The 25,437-nt window shown below is 39.7% G+C and overlaps 1 protein-coding gene across 2 annotated transcripts in view; it reads right to left on the reverse strand.

Annotated features, from left to right (window-relative positions):
* The window catches only part of UST (uronyl 2-sulfotransferase), a 322,913-nt gene that overhangs the window by 165,666 nt on the left and 131,810 nt on the right, over positions 1-25,437 (reverse strand). The window lies entirely within an intron of this gene.

The raw sequence follows: 25,437 nt of genomic DNA on the forward strand, positions 1-25,437 counted from the left end.
AATGAGATGCAACAAGAAGCATTCAGCATCACCTATGATGTATTCTTACCAAAACACTGTGGAATCTGAGTAAGCCTCTGCATCTAATCACCAATTTACAGGAAATACAGAAAGCAGAGTAATATGTTCTACAATACCACAGGAATGCAGTCATCAAAATCTGTAATGTAGGAAACTCTGGCCAGACAAATGGCTCAGTTTCTTCAAAATAAATTTCAAAGTGTGCTTGGGAGTGTGGTAGGGGAGAAGAAAAAGAATGGACACATTAAAAGAGATTTGAGACATATCAACAAATACAATGTATGTAGAAACATCCTTGGAAACTGACTTGAACAAACCCAACTGAAAACATTTTGAGGCTATCAGGGAAACACAAATTCCATATGGATTTCTGATGATCTTAAAGTGTTACTGTTAATTTTAAAAGCTGAAATAATAGCATTGCAATTATACTTTTAAAGTTCTTGTATACATATTTGTAGGAATACATACTGATATATTTATAGATGAAAGGACATGATGTGCGAGATTGATACAAAACAGTCCAAGGATGAGGTATGGGATTTGAGAATATATATGAAATAAAATGGGGCTTCCCGGGTGGTGCTGGTAGTAAAGAACCTACATGTCAATGCATGAGATGTAAGAGGTGCAGATTTGATCCCTGGGTCAGAAAGATCCCCTGGAGAAGGGAATGGCTATCCATTCCAGTATTCTTGCCTGGAGAATCCCATGGACAGAGGAGCCTGGCAGGCTATAGTCCATTAGGTTGCAAAGAGTTGGACATGACTAGACCATGTGTCTTAGTCAGTTTGGGCTGCATAACAAACATACCATAGACGGGGTGGCGTAAACAACAGAAATTTATTTCTCATAGTTATGGAAGCTGAGAAGTCCAAGACCAAGGCACAGTCTGACTGGGTTCCTCGTGAGAACGCTCTTCCTGCTTAGCAGATGGCTGCCTCCTTGCTATACCCTCACACAGCAGAGAGAGATGTCCTTTCTCTCGTCTCTTCTTTCTACGGGGCACTAATCTCGTTTCTGAGCATTCCACCCTTATTACCTAATTACCTCGTAAAGGCCCCACCTCCAAATACCACCACACTGGGGATTAGGGTTTCATGTATGAATTTTGAGGGGACACAAACATTCAGTCCACAGGCTCCAGTGTGCTGGTAATTGGTGTGGCTGGGATATGAGGACTGAAACAACTTTCTTCCAATATGGCAGATTCTTCTCCATAGAAACAAGAGTTAATAGAATCAGAAGCTTATTTGAACTGTGTAAGAAAGTCAAAGCATTGGAACAAGGATTTCATGCTAATAAATCAAAATCCCAGGAGAAGAATCAACTACTCACTGCTCATGGTTTTCCTCTGAAAATCTTATCAAGGTCCAAAACTTTAGGGCCATTCATCACTGAAAATGAAATTATCTTTTGATGAATTAGCATAATTACATCAAATCTTTTCTAGTTGGCTTCTTGGGTCACCTCAATACTCACAGAAGTTTTTTGATCCCTATAAGATTGCACAGCTGCAGAAATGCTTGCTCATGTAAACACTGGGTTTTATGTATTATAGTTCTGGTAGGGAGTTCTGGTAGGGAGTCCTGCAGATGGAGGGAGTCTAGAATAAAGGCATTCTTCAAGCAACCCTTCCAACAGGTGGGTCAGAACCTCAGAGCAAATTCAAGATGGACATTTGCAGAGGTGCTGATCTGGCCAGAGTGGAGCATTGACAGATGAGCCTTGCTTAAACTCTTGGTTTCCTGTTGGACAATTTCTTTAATGATGGCAAGCTAAGGGACCCGTAAAAAACACTGGCATTGCAAGTCCTTACTAGCTCCACCAGTTCAATATGAAATTTCTGCACGAGACTATTTGAAACACCTAAGTTAAGACTTTGCTGTGTAAAGTGAGACCCAGGCACCAGTAACAGTAACGTAACCCAGGAACTTGTCAGAAAATGCAAAGTCTTGGGTCCTACTCTGGATCTTCTGCACTTTAACAAAATTCCCCTAGATTCAAGTGCATATCATCATTTGATAACTGATCTTTCAGAAAACTACCTAGATGCTCCCATCCGCTCTGTCATAATGTGCAGTGAACAGTTCATTGTGAAATGAGCATCTCGTTGGCATTCTGCAGCAGAATTAAATTCCTGTTCTCCAAAGAGATTTTCTTTTCTAAGTGCCGTCCCCTGTGCTTATCGGAGGGTGATTCATGGAAAGATAAAAATAAAACACACGCTCTCAGGGATAATCTACCACACCTGATAACTCTTTATCTTCATTTCTTGCCAAACAAACTATGAACAGGTTCTGACTGGCCAAAGAGGAATGTTTCCAACTGCTCGTTTCTCCCTGTGGATAAATGATGGCAGCCATTACAAGCACAGGCAAGGGAGATAAGAGTTGCTTCTCCTTGATCCTGTTTTCTCTTAAATTATACACCGCAGGGTTAGAGTTACTGATGAACAACAGCAAGGCCTGAAATTCGCCGAAGTACAGAATTTAATAAAACGGCTCAAGACCGATGCAGTGATATCAGCCTGCTCTCTCTCTGTCCTTTTCTTCTGTTACGATTACATGTTGTTATATGTCATCTCATAAGCAATCTTGAGATAAAAAGAAACAACTCATGAACTGAAATTTTCACTGATATATTTTCCAGTGAATTAAATGAAACCAAGAAACGCACACAAGTTGCTACAAAAAAGACCCATAGATGGGGCATTTGAATCTAGCTTTAAATTATCATCTCTTTGCTGCTAAAAAATTTTTTGAGACTGTTGACCTCTATCTTCTTCACTGCCCCCCATCCAAAGCACAGACTCAATAAAGCAACTAACACAAGAACAAAAAACAACACATTTTTTTCTTAAAATGGAAAGGAGACAATATAGAAAAAGAAGTCAATTTCAGTGTCAGACCTGATTATTTTTCCTGAGAATTTCTTTTTATTTTACGTTTCTCTTTTGAACTTCTAAGGTTTCAGTTGTGACTTACTAAGAAAGCTATTTGCTTTGAAAGCCAAATATTTTCAACCCTAAGTGATCGAGACAAGAGTGATTCAGAGATCTAAAAGGCAACGGCTGAAGGTAGAAGACATCAAGTTTATCAACAAAATCAAAGACTGGTGAAAGAACACAGCAAGAGCTAGTTACCTCCCAAAAGGCAATAAAGGTTTAGTTGGCCACTGAGATAAGGATGAAGAGGGTCAGGACTAGGTTCTTAGAGGCTGTCTGGGTCCCTAGGAAAAGGTTTGGGCCCTGACCAAGTGGTTTGGGGAGAGTCAAGTTGATAGAAATCACAGATCATTTGCGGGAGTCCCAGAGGACAAGGGACTGGCCTCACAGATGTGTCTTTGGAGGCTCTAGGCTGTATCAACAGGCCTCACTCCTGAACAAAGCTTGAGATTTAAGGGAGGTAATGCCTGAGCGAGCTACTCAGATACATGGTCCTGAGGGCAGGTCACTATGAGAGGTCTTCTGGGGCTTTTCTGAAGCTATGAAACAGGGCCAGAGGGGCCTGGGGTCAGGACAAGGAGGATATAGCATGCATGGGCTTGTTGATCAGAGGCCCTGGTAAGCCAGGGTCATCTGACTCAGATGGAGAAGCAACAGACGACTTGGGATGACCCCAAAGAGAAAACAGCATCAGGGCAAGGTGCTACTGCCCTGAGGCCACAGAAAACCTCAGGGAACCTGACTGGCCACAAGGAGAAGGGAGGAAAGGAAAGAGAAGAGGAAATGTCACGTTTGTGCACACCCTGCCTCATGCCTTTTACAGGTATGTATGGTATACAGATATACATACCTACATTGACTAGAAAGCTGAACTAACTCTGATGATGGAGGGAGTGGGAGAAAGGGGACCATCTAAGGATTCTGAGTTAATTTCATTAACTTTCTTTATGGTTATGAGCCTGTGGTTGTGGCTTAAAGAATAGATGGGCTGTAGTAAGACTGAAGAGGCTTTCCTAATGGCTCAATGATAAAGAACTTGCCTGCCAAAGCAGGAGATGTGGGTTCAATCCCTGGGCTGGGAAGATTCCCTAGAGAATGGATGGCAACCCACTTCAGTATCCTTGCCTGGAAAATCCCATGGACAGAGGAGTTTGGCAGGCTACAGTCCTTGGGGTCACAAAAGAGTCAGACATGACTTAGCGACTAAACAACAACAGAGTTAGACTGAAGAGGGAAATGGATTTTCCTTCACACCTGGAACAGAGTTCTGGAAGGAGAAGGCGACTAGGGAAGAAGGAGAATCCAAAAAGCATTCAGGGTTACATTAGAAGATTTAATCCCATGGACATGCACAAGCAACACCTGCAGCTCAATTCCAGAAAAATAAACGACCCAATCAAAAAATGGGCCAAAGAACTAAACAGACATTTCTCCAAAGAAGACATACAGATGACTAACAAACACATGAAAAGATGCTCAGCATCACACATTATTAGAGAAATGCAAATCAAAACCACAATGAGGTACTATCTCACGCCAGTCAGAATGGCTGCTATCCAAAAGTTTACAAGCAATAAATGCTGGAGAGGGTGTGGAGAAAAGGGAACCCTCTTACACTGTTGGTGGGAATGCAAACTAGTACAACCACTATGGAAAACAGTGTGGAGATTCCTTAAAAAACTGGAAATAGAACTGCCATATGACCCAGCAATCCCACTCCTGGGCATACACACCGAGGAAACCAGATCTGAAAGAGACATGTGCACCCCAATGTTCATCGCAGCACTGTTTATAATAGCCAGGACATGGAAGCAACCTAGATGCCCATCAGCAGAGGAATGGATAAGGAAGCTGTGGTACATATACACCATGGAATGTTACTCAGCCATTAAAAAGAAGACATTTGAATCAGTTCTAATGAGGTGGATGAAACTGGAGCCCATTATACAGAGTGAAGTAAGCCAGAAAGGAAAACACCAATATAGTATACTAACGCATATATATGGAATTTAGAAAGACGGTCACGATAACCATGTATGCAAGACAGAAAAAGAGTCACACATGTATACAACAGACTTTTGGACTCTGTGGGAGAAGGTGAGGATGGGATGATCTGAGAGAACAGCATCGAAATATGTACATTATTAAGTGTGAAACAGATCGCCAGCCCAGGTTTGATGCATGAGACAAGTGCTCAGGATGCACTGGGATGACCCAGAGGGATGGGATGGGGAGGGAGGTGGGAGGGGGGTTCAGGATGGGGAACACATGTAAATCCATGGCTGATTCATATCAATGTATGGCAAAAACCACTACAATATTGCAAAGTAATTAGCCTCCAACTAAAATAAATAAATGAAAAAATAAATTGAAAGAAATGAAATAAAATAATCCCATGGACAGAGGAGCCTGGCAGGCTCAGTCCATGGGGGTTGCAAAGAGTAACACACGACTGAGTGACTGAGCATGCATGCACACTTGTCTTCAATTTCCTAAGATATTTAAAGAATCTTTTGGATTGGCCAAAAAGTTCATTCACATTTTCCCATCACATCTTAGAGAAAAACCCAAATGAACTTTTTTGGCCAACCAATATTTTGATTATGAAACTCATCCGTATTTCTCTAACAAAATCAAATTAGCTCTAAGCTCCATTTACAGAAAACAAACTTCTAAATCATTAAATAAATAGAAGATAACATCCCTCCCCCTAAATAAAGCAGAACAGCTGCCTGTTGCTTTTCCCCACAAAGGTTTGTTAGTCCTTTCTACATCTGCACAATGAAGACAATAATTCTTAAAATGGGATGCACTACTGATTCTGTGAAAATGGAACTTGCCTGTTTGGACATCCCAAACCAACACATCTGCCATCATGTTTGATGGGGGAAAAGTACTTGAGGAATTTCTGTCTAGCGAAAGATTTATCTTCTTGCCAGGTACTTGGACCATAGCAAAGTAATCACTTTAGAAGGCAGGAGCAGAGGCTGGCAATATTCCTAAGTGAGAATGGAGGGCTGCCAGCATGCGTCCCTGTCCCCTCTGCTAACGTGCATCCCGAGGGCGGCCGTGCTGAACAACCCTGCGTGAATAATGCAGGCTCTGAGAGCGTCTCAGTTCTAGGTACCTACCCACAGGCCCCCCCAGAAAGACAGAAACAAAACGACGGAAACGGCTTGCCCAGAGCTCCTTTAGACACCCGGAATGAAATACTAGTAGAATCTTTCTTAGAGTGAGATGGAATTTTTCAGTCTTTTTATATATACATATATATGGAAGAATGTTAAATCATACATTTAAAAACCATCTATTTTTAGTGTCATTAGCACAATTAGCAGGAAACCATTTCGTTCTCTATGCTTTACAGGGTGACTTCTGAGAAGCAGGAAGAGCATTTTGATCGATGCTGTTGGGGGATTGTTTGGAACACTGTCGCCGACACTACTGAAGGCCAAAACGACAGGATACTATATTAGTGTTTACTAATATATGTCGTTTACATATATTAGCATATTCATTATAATCTGAGCATTCATTATAATCAGAGCTTCTTAAATACGGAAAAGTTGAATAACTTCCCATGACATCTGAGTTTCTGACTAAATAAACTGAGAACAAGTTTCACTAAAATATATTTACTCTCAAAAAGAACATTATAAGATAAATATAATTTCTAATAAAATAATATTAGAAACACTATATTTACATAACATTTAAAGAACATATGACAAAAAGATAATTCTACTTTTAAAATAGTGAAATACAGAGTATGTCAAAAAATGTACGAATAAACATCCTTAGAATCCTTAACTTTGCAGGAATTGTGGCTTTGAGCCATAACTCAAGTTTCAGTGATCATACTACCATAACATCAATTGTAAATAATTAGATTAAGAGTAAGCTATTGAAAATAGTTTTGCTAAGGTTAATGAATGAAATTCATGTGAACCGATGAAATAATCTAAGTTCTTAGACACTGTATAAAGGGATGATTCAGCATTTCCATCAGTAGCCTTTTTGTGATGCTGTAAAAAAATTTTCTTTTCAAATATTATATTACAAATTATTACAAAATGATTTTGTAATTAAAATAAGAGAAAATTCATCTTTCATTTGTATTTTTAATCAAATGTGACTGAAAATCTATTGTCTGTATAACTCATTCAAATTATTGTTCATATAGTCAATGGAAATTTGAAATTTTTAATTAAAATATAAAATTATAAATCTGTGAATATACACTCAAAATATTAAAAGACAAGTAAAACAGTCAAATTCAATAAGCAAAATAGTAGCTTTTATTATTTTGGATAACAATGGGTGACTTTCAAACATACCAAGATAAAAAATACACCCTTGAAAGTCCAGGATATTGAAATGAAATTATTCTTCTCTGAGACATTTCACTAGAGTACTAATTGTATGTCAGTAAACACCAATAATTAAATAGCCCTCTACCTTTCTGATTGGATAAAATCATAATCTATAAAAGTATCCCACTATATCATTGATTAAGAATACAGTATGTAAACCTATTAAAAATGCTCAGTAACAAAAAGCACTTTTATTAGGGGAAAAAAAAAATACCTGGCTAAAACAAATTGCTCCGGCTTGAATCAAATGCCACAAAACATATATAATCAAGTTCATTTAAAACATTTACCCTGAAAGGTTTCAACAGGTATTACAAATGGACAGTTCTTAAAATAATATTTATAAATATTTAGCAATTCAGATCAGGATCCGGTAAAGCACAATTCATCAATTAGTGGCATTAGGGAATATAACTTAGATAATGCAATTTGTACTAGGACTGTGCTAAGCATTTTATATGATTTCTTTCAATCAATCTTTTTAACAACTCTATCAAATAGAGACTTCTATCTCTATTATATAGATGAGGAAACTGAGAATAATAGACATTCAGAAATCTGACCCAAATGACACAGTAAGAGGCAGAGTCTGAATTTGCAGGCAGGCTTACTAAACTGTAGAAGTTGATCTCTCATTCACTGTGTTACAATGGCAATCACACTAGCAATATCATTCCTCAGTGATGATCTGTTATCTCAAAAAATTTTGAAAGTTTAGAAATATCTACTGGATAATCCAGGGCTTCCCAGGTGGCGCGAGTGGTAAAACCCGGCCTGCCAACGCAGGAGATGTAAGACATGGGAGTTTGATCCCGAGGTCAGAGAGATCCTCTGAGGAGGGAATGGAACCCCATTCCAGTATCCTTGCCTGGAGAATCACATGGACAGAGAAGCCTGGAAGGTATAGTCCATATGAACACAAAGAGTCGGATTTGGCTGAAGCAACTTAGCATGCATGCACTGGAAATCCTTATAACTTGTCTGCTAAGTAGACAAATGACAAACCCAGATCAGTTTATTTTTTTTCCTCTTCTGATATTTTTATTCAGGATGCAGCTATATTTTAGCACAGAATCAAATTCTAAATCCAGGAACCTGAAATCCTCATACAACTACATTCTGCCTATTTCCCTTAATGCCCAGACATATATTTCCAACGGGATATTCTTTTTGCCCAAGGCAAGGGGAACATCTGGTTTTGAAGAAGAAAGAAAAAAATGGGAAAGGCATGAGAATAAAAGTTGGAGAAAGAAATGAATCCACACAAGAAGGGTCCCCCTTTCCAGCCCACCTATGATTACGAATGCTCTATAGCACCATACTAAGCCAGCACTGCTTCATGGAATCAAGCTGGATTCAGCTTACATCACTGGCAGGCCTGCTGCATACCTCTGAAATGGCCAGATGAAAGGATTCCTCTAGCTATGCATAATCAGTACATATCCTTTAAGCCAAAGAGGATGTATAAAACATGTTTCATGCCCATAAGGAATTGCTGTATAGTTGGGGAGATAAAAACATATACACACAGGTGAGAGTTACAGTGTATAATAATGGTTATCATGGTATATCCTATCCACTGTAATAGGAGAGTATTATAAGACCATAATTAACATTGTGGTGGTTTATAGTTTTGTACACTCTGGTCTCTAACAGGAGCTCAAGGCTCCCATCATGGAGGAGGAGGAATCCTTAAGGTCACGCACTTCTCAAGGACAAAATTAAGGCATGGTGGCAAGGAATAAAGCTCTCAAGGTACTGTATAAAGGTTTTTAAAGCCATTTTCCACTTGGCTGTCTATCTTGGCCTCTTCCTGTTGTTGGCCTGCTTCACGTTGCTCTTTTTCTCCAACGTTCCATATAGCTAATGCAATAAGTAAATGGTTCCCAATTTCCCTTATTGAGGGGAAAAAAAGGCCAAGAGGGAGCCTGTCTATGGCTTCAGGGAAAGGCTATGGGGAAGAATCCAGCTGGTTCTGCTCTACTCCCGGTCTCGAGAAAATGGCTATCATTCCCTTTCTATGTCTTCTCACCGTCAGATAAGGGAAATGCTAAAAGGTCACTGTCAGGTGGTAAAAGCTCAAGGTCAAGATGAGAGTGTGAACCCGGAAGAGAGCTGTCAGGCTCTCATTCTGCCCTTCACTAGGCTTTAGGTTTCAGGAGCAAAAACAAAACCCTGAAGCTCCACAGGGTCCAGCCAGCTCACCAGAGCAGCAGAGCAGTGAACTGGGGTTCACTTGTTGAGGGCGATCCTCTCAGGAATCTGGGAAGACAGTGGCAGTTCCCTGAGGACTTACAGCTTCGAGAAACAGGCCATCCCCATCTCTACCGATCAGTGACACAGCCAGCGCCTTACAGCTTCCAAAGCACTTTCACAAACAGTATTTCCTTTCACAAAAATGTGAAGGTTAAGAATACAGGGAAATCATTACTCCCATCTAATAAGTGAGAAAAATAAAACTTGGAAAGAATAGCTGGCTTTTGTCAGTTCTAAGAACTAGTAAGAACTGGGGCCTGGCTTCTACTGGGACCTTCAAACTCCTTGTTCTAAAGTAGTCACAGAATAGAGTCTCCAGCTAGGGCAGCCACTGAAGGTACAGGATTTAAGTAGAGCCCTGCAATGTGGGTAGTCTAAACAGCAGCAATTCAGAGAATGATTTAAAGATAACCATCAATAATGACTCAACTATCAATGAGAGTCAATAATTACTAAATCATGTTCTGATTGGGGAAAGAAGAATGTTCATTTTCTATTATATATAAAATAAGACTGCTCTTCCTGGATTCAAGAACGTGGACTCTGAAACATTAGGCTATCCCTTTAAGCAACCTTGTTCTTGTCCTAATCCATTATGGATTTGTCATCCATGAATTATATAAACTTTTATGAGGACTGATTTATACTTTTGGCCTGCATTGTCAATTGGGCAAATGAAATCCAGGGGGTTCATTATCCTCCATAAGAAGCAGAATTTTCCTTCAGTTTCTGTACTTTTATGTAAGATTTGCAGGACACTGTGTCTCTTTATTTCAGATCAGAGATGTGTTTGAGGCCTTGGTGAACAGTTTTGTGTTCACCTCAAACATATTCCTTCTGGTTTTATAGATTTTGATCATTTTCCTGTGCTGATGTCTTTGCAGAAAAGAATTGTAATCTGTTTAGTCTTTTCTTCCATCTCCCAAGATCATTCTAGTTGTTACTCTCTGGATGTTCTCCAGCTCAATTATGCTTCTTTCGCTCTTTGCTGACTAAAACTGCATATAATCTTCCAGGTATAGATAAATCATAGCTTGCACATGGCATAGCTACGATCTCTGTTGGAGGATTGCCAACATTTTGATAGCCTATTCGGGATGCAGTACTATGCTAGGTGGCAGCTGACAGGACACCTACAGGACAGCCTAGTAGGTACTCCTGTGGTTTAGTGCTAGCCCTCAACTCTTATCCTCCCAAAAGACTAGAGTTACCTGCAAACGCAGAGACTTTTCTTAGCGTTTCTTCTTCCAGGTTACCAGTAAGGATAAGACAAATCAAATATTGATAAAAAGTGCCTGTTTATACATGCAAATCTCTCTCTCCCCTCCGTTAAAGTAAAAGTGAATTAATTCAGTTCAACACATGTTTCTAAGTGTAAAATACCAAGTCACTAAGGGAACATGATTGTCATAAATAACCAGGAAATTTAAAATAATTCATTAACATGATAAAGAATATCTATCTTCAATGAAATGTCAACTAAAATTATACTTACTAATAAGACATTTGTAGCATTATCATTAAAATTTTAAACAATACAAAAGATGCTCTTATAACTACTATTCATTGATTTGACAAATATTGAGTGCTACTATGTGCCAGGAATTTGCCGACAAAGGTCTGTCTAGTCAAAGCTATGGTTTTTCCAGTAGTCATGTACAGATATGAGAGTTGGATGATGAAGAAGGCTGAGCATGGAAGAACTGATGCTTTCAAACTGCAGTGCTGGAGAAGACTCATGAGTCACTTGAACTGCAAGGAGATCAAACCAGTCAACCCTAAAGGAAATCAATCCTGAGTATTCTTTGGAAGGACTGTTGCTGAAGCTGAAGCCCCTATAATTTGGCCACCTAATGCAAAGAGCCAACTCACTGGAAAAGACTCTGATGCTGGGAAAGATTGAGGGCAGGAGGAGGAGGGGACGACAGAAAATGAGATGGTTGGATGGCATCAATGACTTGATGGACATGAGTTTGAGGAGATAGTGAAGGACAGGGAAGCCTGGTGTGCTGCAGTCCATGGGTTACAAAGAGTCGGACATAACTGAGCCATTGAACAACAACAACAATATATGCCAGGTACATGTTATAAATGTGGATGACATGGTGATAATTAATACCCAGTGCCCCACCATGGACTCTATTATTTAATATTATTCTGGATAATGTTATAAAACCCGAAACAGAATTAGAAAGGAAGAGACAAAATGAATATTGTTCCTCTGTTAGGTGAATCTCTATTAAGAAAAAGAATGGAAAAAGTATTAAAATAAAAAGTTCAGATATGTGAGTATATATAATGCACAAAATCAATAATTTTTCAGTACTACATAGTTAATTTAAAATACAGTAAAAAAAAATTCCATTCAAAATAACAGCCAATAAAAAGGTAAGGTATCTTGGAATAATCTTTCGTAAGAAAAGCAAAAACTTTTTATGAAACTGAGGAATGTTATAATTAAGAACATTCAGAGAAGATTAACAGCACCAACAAAGTTCTTGGCCATAAAAAATACGAGAACAATGAGGAGGAAGTTGAAAAGTTGAAAGTCCCAGTTGAGAAACTCTTCGAGATCATAGAACAAAAACACAAAGAAAATAAAAATAAAAAGAGCAAAGATAAGAAATATAACCAATTAGTCCTGGAGGTTCAACATCCAAATAAGAGGAGATCCAGAAAGACAAAAAGAGAGAATGCAGAGGAAAAATCATCAGTGAAAAAAAGTCAAGCAAAGATCCCAGAATGGAATCAGTTTCCTGATCAAAAGGCCCACCGAGTATTGACAATAGTGCCTGAAAACTGACACATACTGGGCACAAAATCAGAAAATTTTAGAATCCTAGGAATAAGAAGTTTCTATACAGACAGATGAGATTTTCATATGACGGGTGAAGAGTAAGTCTTCTCAACAGAAATACCAGAAGCTAGAATACGGTGGGAAAGGACCATTAGCATTCAGAGTGGAAATGATTTTGATGCTCCCAGTCCCCTTGCAGCTGAGCAGTTCTGGCCAGCTGACTACTCACAGAAGTAACACGAGTCATTTCCAGGATGAAGGGCTGAGAAGTCTTCACATATTCCCAGCTCCTCTTTCCTCTGCCAGAGTGACATGAAGGTCCAGGTTGAGAAGGTATGAGCTGGCTGGACGGCCATAAGATGGAGTGAGCCCTTGAAATGAGCTTCCCTGAGAACCAGTGGACCCACTGGACTCACTAAGGGTCTTATATAAGCAAGATATACACTTATGTGTGTACCAACTCAGATTTTGCATCACCCCAGCCTATCCTGGTTAATGCAGATTCCCAATCAGGAATTTTATTCCGTCAAACAATTAATCAAGGATAGAATAAAGACATTTTCAGAAACGCAATATTTCAGAAAATTTGCATCCCATGCACCTTTTCTCAGTAGGCTGAGGAAAGAGAAATATACACATGGAAAGCAGAACAATGTCCCCCACCTCCGCCAAGGATGTCCAAGTACCAACCTCCAGATTCTGTGAATATGGTTTGTTATATCACACACACACACAAAAGAGAACTTGTGATGGGAAGATTATCCTGGGTTAATCAAATGGACCCAGTTTAATCACGAGGGTCCTCATGAGCGGAAGAGGAAGGGAGAAGAGACAGATGATCTGAAGATGCTATAATGCTGGCTTTCAAGATAGAGAAAGAAGCCACAAGCCAAAGAATGCAGGTGGTCTCTAAAAGCTGGAAAAGGCAAGGAAATGGATTTCAGAAGAGCCATGCCAGCTGCTTGGTTTTAGCTCAGTGAGACTCATTTCAGACTTCCGACCTCCAGAACTCTAAGGTAATACATTTAAGCCACTAAGATTGTAGTTAAGTTGTCATAGCAGCAAAGGGAAACTAAAACAACACAGGATGCAGAAAATGGGAGCAAACAGGAGAGTGAAAGGACTCCGGAGGCATATCCAAGCAGGAGGCTGAGTGTAACCAGCCCAGTGGGAACAGGTGGGTAGGCCCAGGAGAGACTTCCGCAACTCGACAGTGACAAAAATCTAATGTGTCTGGACGCACTGAGATGATATTTATACAACTAGAGAAGAGTTTGAGGATAAATTGGGGATCATAGGGAAGCATGAAAATGAATGTACAAAACAAGACAATTACTTGTTATAAAGAAAACACAAAGATGAACAGTAATGGAAATCTTATCGTCATGTCTTAGTGGCCGTTTTATTATTTCCTAGTGTCAGCAATAAAAGCAATGGGTGCTGCTTTAGCCCAAATAAAATACACCCAGTTCAGAGGACAGGGGATGAGAAGGGTGTTGTGTGGTGGTGGCAGGTGGGCTTTGGTGAATAGAGCTAAATCCTTCAGTTCACAGAAGGATGTCAGTGGCAATGCCTAAAGCCAGGGAAAAGCAAGAAGTGACATAAGCAAATTATTCAGAAATATGAAAACTAGCACTAAAGATTCAAAGGGGTCTAAAGTACTTGTTCTCAAGAGCAGAAAATAATGGGGAAGGGTGTAGTCAGGGTTCACTTTTTCACAACAAGCTAACGAGGTATTTGGTGCTTCAAACTCTGCATTATGTATGTGCATAAAGTCACAAGGACTGGCAAACTATTGGCAACAAAAGGTACATAAGGCTTTAATATTCTTAATATAATATAAAGACTGGACAGAACTGTGAAAAACTCTTCATTACAGTTTGCCTCTGAGTGGTGTCACTATGGGTGATTATGTTTTCCTGCTACTCTATAATTTTCTGTACTTCCCAAATCAAAACAAAATAGAAACATGTATAATTTTTAAAACAACAACAAAATAAACTGATCAGATGGTCAAGGAGGAAATAAAACAAACAAGCAGAAAGAAATAGGTAACCTATATTGGGAACTGTTAAGATGATTAAGTTACTACAACTTTGAAAACCTTGAGGCCAGTTGTTAACCCTGCCAAAGAATGGTGCCATGGGTTTTCTTAATTTACTAAAGCGATTTCTAGATTAAATATGATTTCCAACAACAATGCAATTTTAAAATTTCATGCTTCGTGTAAAGCCCTTCATTCTTGTTAAAGCCAGTCCAAACCCAACAGTGTGTTAAGTCTATGATCATAACTGGTGCTGCTTTGGATAAAGTTTGGAGAACATCTTATCAGTGATAACTAGCCCTTGGGGCTTGGAGAGTGGGGTGAGGCAGATGCTAAAAGAACAATTACATAAATCACATATTTTTAAACCCGTGGTTTTACAAAAAAAAATTTAACTAAAAAAAAAGTGGAAGATGTGTTTAATAGTGCTAAACATTTGTTGAAGAAGAAATGGATTCATTCTGTTCTTCTTGGGAAAGACAGAATACATTACATGCTCATAAAATTGATAAATTTAGAAATACTATCTCTGAATTTGTATACAGATCTCTGTGGAAGGTAGAAATCCCAAGAGGCCACTAGCTGTGCCAAAACTTCCGCGTCGATGGTTGAGAGCTGGGATGAGTCCAAAGGAAGAGCGAAGCCAGAATACAGGTGACTTCAGGCTAAGATTATGTAAGGCTGATTTTTTTAACCTTCTAAGCTATTGATTACTCATCTCAAACCAAATACCAAAGCATAAAGTTCTTTATAGCTCACACTGAGCTCAGACACCCAGACTTATTCAAAAATATTCAAGTCATTAATTTTCCTATCGTTTGCAGCGATCAACAAAATGAGAGGGTGGAAGGGACACCTTCAAGGTCATGCTCATCAGAGTGAAACTGATTCCTAACTCCCTGCCTCATTCTGTCCTGCTAGTTCTCTCTTTCGCTAAACCTAATATATTTATCATGAATCATTAAACACAAACCTATTACCCAGTGCAATTGGTTCTTCCATAAAATGAAAAGCAGCTTAGCTTTTGTCGTTTTTTTAAAAGGACATTGGGTAAAGTCAGGTGTGAACACGGAGAACGACATGGGCTGTAAGAAAAGCTAAATGGCTAGGGGGTGGTGGAAGGACTTGCTTAGAGTACTGAGCTAGCCCAGGGAATACAAGAAGGGATGACAGGACCTGAATTTTTTTAAGTTAGGAGATGGCATTTGGTATGCCAACTGACATTTAATTAACTGCTTTCAAAAATCCAAAGAAAATAGGGTTGGGGGTTGGGAGTGAGGCTTACTCTACATTACATCAAAGTGAGCTACCAGAATTTGTGAAAGGCTGTATGAAGGAAAGACCGATACTACTAAGGACCCAGTACTGGCAGCTTTCCTGTGTCTGGCATCATGCTGAGTGCTTTCCATTTGTCACATTTAAGCCTCACAGTTCAAAGAGGTGGATATATTACGACTATTTTCTTTTAGAAATAGAAAGCAGAAGTTTAAAGAGGTAAAGTGCTTCTTGTAGGATAACTAGTTACACAGCCAGAATTTGAACTGAGGTCCAATGGCAAAATCCATGTTCCCCCTCCTAGTCACCAAGAGTGAATATGAAAGTCAGAACGAGGATAGGCAAATTGAAATACTAATGTGTTTTGGACATATGGGGTGGGTACATTGGGTATATTGGGCATGGATGTATCGTCTAATTTTTTGTGTTTGTTTGGAATATTTTATCACATAAGAATGACTCTCTAGATACTTCATTGTTTCTGCCTTAGATAATAATAAAAAGATATAAGCTTCTGAGAGGATGCCAATTTTTCCCTGAAAGAAATCCAGATAATGTGGGTCTTTGACCACATCTGACACTATAGCAGGATGAAATGGGGGCCTCTTCTCAATAGCCGTAGCTTCAGGAACTACGGACACGGAAGCAGGCATACGAGGCAGGCCCCACACACAGCCCGGTTTGTGCCAGAGAGGTATGTGCTTCCTGCAGACTTCACAGACAGAGGAAAACAAGATGGATGGCCATGCCTATATCCTGAAAAAAACGGTTTTGAGGTTTTAGAGAAAGAAACAAGAAGTTGCTTTTCCTCTTGAATCTTAGCTCTACTCTTTCAAGTAAAAATTGACTGTGACCAAATGTAGATGAACCTCAAGGTCAGCAATCCTGCGCTCAGGGAAAAGGGGAGTTTCGGATGCAGAAACCCTCTCTACATTGATGGATGCATGGCCAAGACACCTGCAAGTAACTGTATTCTCAGTATCTTCCGGAAGTCACTCACCTACTGTGATTACTAGATATGGGCTTTCCTTCAGAGGCTCCAAGCAAGGAATGGAAAACATGGTCTTCACTAGAGAACATTAAAACACCTTCTTTCAGCATATATATCTCTAATTTTAAAGGAGATATTGAAAATGAAAAACCAAACCAAAACAAATATGCAGTCTATCTTCCTAATTGGATTGTTGCTGATGTCCTTTTCAGAGAAAAATATAAAATGTATAGAAAGTATAAAATGATTTTTGAGTATTAAAAAACACAATTTGAACAATAGATACAAATTTCAAATGAAAGAAATGGTGAAGAATTTTGGGGATAATAAAATAGCAAAAGACAGAAGAATTATAAAGAAAAAGAAATTACCAAGAAAAGTGAAGCCAGATAGTTAGGGTAAAAGTGAATGTTGAAAAAAATTGGAAAGTGCACTTAAATTATCCCAATGATAGGTTTCTAAGGATAGTTTCAATGCTTATTAACCCAAACCAAATAATGGCTAACAGGGTATATAACACAATGCTATCCTGGTAATTGAGGGTATAAAACTCAGTCCATTTGAATTACTTTCTAGGACTGCCATAACAGAGTATCACAAATTGGGTAGCTTAATGCAAAAGAAATTTATTCTCTCACAGTTCAGGAGGCCAGAAGTTGGAAATCAAGGTGTCAGTAGGGCTAACTTCTTTTTGAGGGCTCAGAGGGGAATGTGTTCCGTGTTTCTCTCCTGGATTCTGGTGGTTGCCAGAAATCTTTGGTGTTACTTGACTCCAATCTTTGCCTCCATCATCACATGGCCTTCTTCCTGTTGGTCTCTGTCTCTGTGTCCAATTTCCTTCTTCTCATAAGGACATCAGGCACATGGGATTTCTTGTTCATTCACTCAGTCATGTCCAACTCTATGCAATCCCATGGACCGCAGCCCACCAGGCTTCCTATCCTTCACTATCTCCTGGAGTTTGCTCAAACTCATGTCCATTGAGTCAAGGATGTCATCCCCAACCATCTCATCTTCTGTCGCCCCCTTCTCCTCCTGCCCTCAATCTTTCCCAGAATCAGGGTCTTTTCCAATGAGTCGGCTCTTCACATCAGGTAGCCAAAGGACTGGAGTTTCAGCTTCAGCATCAGTTCCTCCAATGAATATTCAGGGTTGATTTCCTTTAGGATTGACTGGTTTGATCTTCTTGCTGTTCAAGAGTCTTCTCCAGCACCATAGTTCAAAAACATCAGTTCTTTGACTCTCAGCTTTCTTTATGGTCCAACTCTCATATCCATACATGATTACTGGAAAAACTATAATTTTAGCTATATGGGCCTTTGTCAACAAAGTGATGTCTCAGCTTTTAAATACACTGTCTAGGTTTGTCATAGCTTTTAAGCCCAGTATGATCTCATCTTAATGTTATGGCATCTGCAAAGAGACTATTTCCAAAAAAGACTGAATTCTCTGATTCCTGTGGTTTGGACTACACCATGTCTTTTGAGGGACACAGGTCAATTCATAATATCATTCAGAACTGAATCTGTCATTCTTCACTCTTTTCCTACTAGATAACTTTTTTCTACAATACAGTTGTGCCAGTGTGGTCTCCATCTCCTTGGTTGTCATTCTTTTACTCCTTCCTGTCAAAGCCAAGCTCCTCAAAGCAATTCATAACTCAATTTTCCACATACCTCTCCTCAAATCCCAGTAGCGAGGCCCGTTCCCCCTCACCCTGTCCGTACCAGACTCTTTGACTTGGTTTGTTCTTCCTACTCCATTTTCAGGGCTCCCACTTGGAGGGTAGGTCAGGCAGAACCTCCTGGATTCATCCTTATCATAGTACCTAGCCACCTACTTAATGTATTAGATTGGGTCTGTGTGCTAGCCTGTCTTTCCCACTAGAGTCTAAACTCCTTGAGGGCAGGGACTGTCCTGATGGCCTCAGTACCTAGCACAGAGCCCAGCACAAATCTGGTGCACAGTACACGCCTGAATGAATGAATGGTTGTCCGCACAGGATCATTTAGACTGATGGATACATCCACAGAAGCATGTGTTCTCATCGTCTTCAGTTCCTTGAAATCTTAAGACACAACTAGATTATGTTAACAACATATAATATGGGAGGGGATTATCTTCCGTTTTTATCATGTCTTCCTGATTCCCAGCACAAAGTAGTCGCTCATTAACTAATTGATACTAAAGGGAAACCCTGATGCTGGGAAAGATTGAAGGCAGGAGGTGAAGGGGGTGACAGAGGATGAGATGGTTGGATGGAATCACTGACTCAATGAACATGGGTTTGCACAAACTCCAGAAGATCGTGAAGGACAAGGAAGCCTGGCGTGTTGCAGTCCACGAGGTCACAAAGAGTCAGACATGACTGCACAACTGAACAACAACAATAAAGGGGAAATTAGGGCTTCCCAGGTGGCATGAGTGGTAAAGAATCTGCCTGCCAATGCAGGAGATGCAAGAGATGTGGGTTTGATCCCTGAGTCAGGAAGATCCCCCAGAGTAGGAAGTGGCAACCCACTCCAGTACTCTTGCCTGGAAGATTCCATGGACAGAGGAGCCTGGTGAGGTACAGTCCATAGGGTCACAAAGAGTTGGACATGACTGAGTGACTGGGCACACGAAGGGAAATTAGCTTCTGGGTGGGTGGGTAAGAAGAATTAACCTTCATTGAGCAATTGTTCATTGCCAGATACTGCTAAGTGCATATAAATGTCACCTTAATTAATACTACCACTTTTCATTCATTTGGGGATTTTACAGCATAACAGATTGTAAACCCTTTACTAATGAAGCCATTTAAAAATAGAATCTCAAGTACTAAACTAGCTAGCATATTACTTTACATACAAAAAAAACATATATGCATTATATGTCAGAATACTTTTGTATACAAATGCAGGTGTCAGTAATATATCTTAAGTCTCAATAAACCATGAGGATTCCCTGGAATCCATTTTAGTGTTTTAGGTTTGGGGATTTTTTTTTTTTTGAGCAGTTCTAACTACTTGTATGGATTAATATTTCTTGACTGTAATTCTTTCTTAGAGATGTTCCAAAGAAAATATACTTGTTCTTAAAAAAATAAAGAGAATAAAACTCACTCTACCTTGCAATTATCATATAATAGGTCCATATAATGTAATTATAATTAGATAATAATAATATATAGTATGTAATATAATGTAATTACCATATAATAGGATCTGCTGGACTCTTTTAAAAATTTAAGACCCATTATGGGGTCTCAAATGATTTCTCTCCCTATATCTTGAAACATTTTGCTAGTTCATCATCCTAAAACAATTACCGACCAATTATGCATCAATTATTCCCAAGTATGCTTTAAAAAGACTAAAGTAATAGAAAAAAATGGAAGATGATGGAATAGCTTAGAAATGCACTTAGCTTAGAACTGTTCAGTGATGATTGAAATGTTTTATTCTGTGCTGTTCACTACAGTAGCACTAGCTGCACATAGCTACAAAGAATGTGATATGTGACTAAGGCAACTATAGAAATGAATGTTTATTTTGAATTTTAATTAATTTAAATTGCTATATGAACCTAGGGGCTCCTGTACTGAACAGTGCAGGCTTAGAACGATTCATTAAAGAAAATAACTTGTCACTACTGCATCACTCTTCATATTTTATTGTGTTGCCTAAAGCATTGCATCATCTTGACAAAAGGTCTAGCAGAAGACTGGAAACACCATCTTTGTGGTTTGTTTTTAATATTCATTGAATAGAGTGGAGAATTCAGAATGTTTCATTCTCGCTTCTGATGACAAAGAGAAGAAAATCGATGGTTGGAGAGGTTTCCCAGGCATTAGAAAAATCAGAAAAGAATGCTCAGAGTCAGAGCTCAGCACACAAGACCCTGAAGATGCTGATGAAATTCACCTGATCATGAAAGTGAACCCTCAGACCATGAGTCTTCAGATGATGATATCCTACATTCATTCTTTCAAGCCAAAATGTCTATGAGGGCACAACATGTTTCTAAGGACAAAAAGAAAATATGGTATTCCCATGCACTTGGTCATCAAGAGTAAGGACTTCATCAAACAATATTTGGGCTTTCCTGGTGGCTCAGATGGTAAAGAATCTGCCTGCAATGCTGGAGGTTCAGGTTTGACGCCTGGGTCGGGAAGATCCCTTGGAGAAGGGAATAGCAACCCACTCTACTACTCTTGCCTGGAGAATTCCATGGACAGAAGAGCCTGGTGGGCTACAGCCCATCGGGTTGCAAAGAGTCAGACATGACTGAGCAACTAACACATATAAGCAATATTTTGCAATAAGAACCTGGACCATCCTGAGGGGAGCTTGGGGGAGAACGGATACAAGTATATGTATGGTGGAGTCCCCTTGCTATTCACCTGAAATTACCACAACATTGTTAATCAACTATACCCCAATACAAAATAAAAGGCTTTAAAAAAACCTAGACCATCCCATTTTGCTAAATGAAAATAGGACAATCTTTTTTCACCTTTTATAATGCCTATATACCAAAATTTACTCTATATACAGTATGTAAATGAACAAATGCTGATGGTGGGCATGTATACAAAGGTGACTGGAAGGAAAAAGAAGAGAAATATTCACTGGATTGATATTTTTAAAAGTTCCATTGGACTCGATAGTAAATGGTGATGACTATTTATTTTTCTGGTATACTGAGACTTAAAGCTTGTTTATCATATTAGTTAAAATGCCAGAGAACTTATATATAATAAAAGGGTAAACCTCCGGATATAAGGTAAAAAAAATTAGTCTTTATATTAAATTACTCATCTTGGAATGGTTAAAAGTGTGAACCCTGGAGCTACAGACACAGTTCTGGGCCGGAATCACAAGTCCAATCCTTAGTGCATCCCTCTGGCAAGTTTTTCAGCCTCCCTAAGATCTAGTTCCCTCATCTGCAAAATAAGGATTAAAGAACTACTCTTCTTCAGAGCTTTTTAAAGATTTTTTTTTCTAATATGGACTATTTAAGTTTTTTCTTGAATTTGTTACAATATTGGTTCTGTTTTATGCTTTGGTTTTGTGGCCACAAGACTTGTAGAATCTTAGCTCCCAATCAGGGATCGAACCCACAACCCCTGCTTTGGAAGGTGAAGTCTTAACCACTGGACCACCAGGGAAGTCCCTTCTATAGATTTCTTTCTAATTTTTAATATTTTATTTATTTTTTTATTCTTGGTTGTCCCGAGTCTCTGTTGCTATAAGGGCAACAGAGTTTTCTAGTTATGGCAAGTGGGTGCTACTCTCTAGGTGCAATATGAGGGCTTCTCATTGCATGGTTTCGCTTGTTGCAGAGCATGGACTCTAGGGCACACAGGCTATGGTAGTTGTGGCACGTGGGCTCAGGAGTTGTGGTTCCGGGGTCCAGAGCACAGGCTCAATAGTTGTAGCACACAGCCTTAGTTGCTCTGCAGCATGTGGGATCTTCCCAACCCAGAGATCAAACCTGCATCTCCTGCGTTGGCAGGTGGAGTCTTTACCACGGAGCCACCAGAGAAGCCTATAAATTTTATAGAGACTAAACTTCCATGCAAAGTGCCTAGCAGAGTGCTTGGCACATAAGAAATGATAGACATCAGTGATGGATAGAGATTTTATTTTTCTTGAGCTGCTTAGATCAGCTTTCCTTATCTATCCGATTTGGGAACCCAACATATGTGAAATAATATCTGTATCCTATTTGCTACCTCCAGAATTTATCATTGCCAGTGCCAGCAGTTCACACCACCTTTGGTGGGGTTGGTGGGGTGGAGGTGGTGGCATTCCCCCAGCTGCAACCAATTTTTAGACTGAGCAAGCATCACTTCAATGAACTTAAATTTATACAAAAAATAAGGAAATGAGTTAAAAAACCTCCTAAAAATCTCACCATCCGGACTAAACATCTTTATTCTCCCGGGCTTCTCTCTGTGTACACACAGACGTATGCATACATGTTTTAAGACGTGGGATCACACTACACTGTTGTGTCACACCTGTTTTTGTACTCAAAAATATCTTTCTAGTTCATTCAACAGAAACCTCCATGTTCAGTCTCAGTAGGGCTCTAACCTTAAACCACTAAATTCTGTGTACACACAAATCGGTCGTAAAAAGCAGTCGACAAAAGAAAACATTAACATCTGCCTTTGAATAATGACTTAGATCAAAAACTGGGAGGTTAAAGTGGACTTGAAAAACAAGTAAAAGTCAGAGGCATTTGGTTCTTTTTTATGAAAACACTGGAGAGAATGAAGCTTTGGGCCCTGGATGATCTGTGTGGCACACACCCCAATTCCTAAATGGTAATTACTTGTGGAATGTGAAACTTGTGGAACTGAACTTGCAATAAAATGAGAACTCGCCTGTAAACCTCAGTCCATTTTCAGGGTTTCAAAATCCTATTTTATCTAGATCACAGCTCTTTCAGTCTTGGCATCAAAAAGCTATTTCTGAGTGCTAAACAAATATGAAAACTGTGGATCTGGACTCAGTCGTGCTTCCTACTGCCAGGCTGGGGGGTTCACTCCAGAGGCCACACATGTGTGAGTCCTTATTCCCTGATACCACCATGTCCCTGAAAACACCAGTGGTCTGCAGACTTAAATAATCGAGGCCTCACCTCGGGGGGACACTCAAGGGACCCTTATCTGAACTCTGACCTCATCACTTCTGGGGTTCACTTCCACCCTGCCAGAAGTAATAAGCACGGATGAAAAGATGTTAATGTACCAATATTATTTTTACTCATTTTTCTTATTTCAGCTACTGCTTAGAAAGTGAAGAGGGTTTTTGCTACTCCATTCCTAGATAATGAAAATAAAGTTATAGTGAAAGAATCTGTATTATATAATCTCTGCTGTATTACCTATAATCTCTGCTAGCTGAAAGAGATCATACTCACAATTTTAAAACTTGAGTGGAGTTTATAAAACTGGATTTATTCTGAAAATGACCTAAAATGGCCTGATATGACCTGCACATCTTGGTTAAGCCTTGGTTGGGAGTGGCAGAAGAGAGAGGGGTGAAGATTAGATTGTAGGAAGCGGAGAATGCAGAGCCAGGGAAAGCCCTATGGGATCAAGGGGCGAGAGCCCAGCAAATACAGAATCCAGGCACCATCAGACTAGCAAAGAAGTGGGCAAGATGGCTAGCTTGGCAAGAGCAAGGCCCCCAGACAGGCTAAAGGAGTAGTTCCAGGTGAGTCACCAAGGTTTGAGCTCCAGAAGGCAAGCTTATGGGAAGTGGGCCTGAGTCTTCTGACCAAGTAAAATCCTGTTTATCAGACCTGGAACCCAAAGTAACGGCCTGACATGCCACTCACAGGTAATAGACCCCACATGCTGAGTTACCTAGCCCCTTTTCCTGCAGAGCGGAGGGAGTTGAGGGTGGGGAGGGCTCACTTGGCCCAACTTAGGAGAGAAACACAGTTAAGGGGTAAAGGAACCTAGCAGGCTGTCCACACCATCCTTCCCCACTCCCACTTATTTTCCCTCCAGGGCAGGTTATGGACCAAAGAAAATATGCTTTCACCACAAGAAAGGTTACAATGGTGAGTCATCATTATTAATTAATAGCCTTTATGCAAGAAGCCATGCCACTCTCTCTAGGCTATTGGCAGTAAAAACAAAATAGAAAGTGTCCAGGGAACTGACATTCTTGATATTCATGGTTTTAGAGCAATGGATCTCAAATTTTGTCCCCAGACATGCAGTATTCACCATCGCTCAGGAGCTAGTTAAAGATGCAAATTCTCACATCCCACCCTCGACCTACTGCATCAGACACTTAGGGGTCTGGGCCTGGCAATCCGTGTTTTAACAAGCCTCCAGGAAATCCTGATGCAAGCTAAAGTTTGAGAATCCTGGCCGAGTGGAAAGAACCTGGGATGGGAGCCAGGAGACCTAATTCAGATTCCAGCTCTGGATCCCATGGTCCAGTTCAGTGAAAATTAATGAATAGTCAGGATGCGCCTCTCTGTGCATCGAGGCTAAACGCAAGGATGTGAGGATACTGAGATGAGCTAGATGCAGTCCTTATTCTCAAATGGTGTCTAATCCTCTATATTCCTTTGTTTCTCCAGGGTAGGAACTGCCTTGTCATTATTCTTGTTTTGTTTCATATCTGCATTCCTAGTGCCTGCAGCATCGCAGACATTCAGTATATATGCAGTGGACCAAGTGATAAGCCATTCACCACTGTGATAAACATCACTGTACCATTCATCAACAATCTTAATGCTATTCCAGTCTAGTTAACACTAGCTACCGTTTATTTAACGCTTATCACATGCTAGGTGCTGAGGGCTTGTCGTATATCAACTTGTTCAATCCTTTTAGATGCCCTTACTGGGTCATATTTTTAACCCACTTTGCACATCAAAAAAGTTGAGGCTTGACATATCAAGTTATCTGTTCAATGTCATATGCTGATAGCCGTAGAACTCAAGATGAACCCAGAAATACCTTATCCCAAAGCTCGTGGTCTTAAACATGGTAGAGTTCTTCTTCAGATCCCATAAATTCAAAGACCAGTTTTATGGTGCATTTCCCTCCTCTAAGGTGAGTGCTTGATTATTTTCTCACTATGTACTTACAACTGCACTTTGGTGACGTCACCTTAAGTGGTCAAAGAGAATCTATATTTTTCTCCTTTTTCGGTAGATTGATATTTGGTTTTCATTGAGGTTAAGAAAGTAGACAGTTGTGGGGAACTATACTTC

Source organism: Muntiacus reevesi, chromosome 3 (genome assembly GCF_963930625.1).
Source record: "Muntiacus reevesi chromosome 3, mMunRee1.1, whole genome shotgun sequence".
Classification (NCBI taxonomy): Eukaryota; Metazoa; Chordata; class Mammalia; order Artiodactyla; family Cervidae; genus Muntiacus; species Muntiacus reevesi.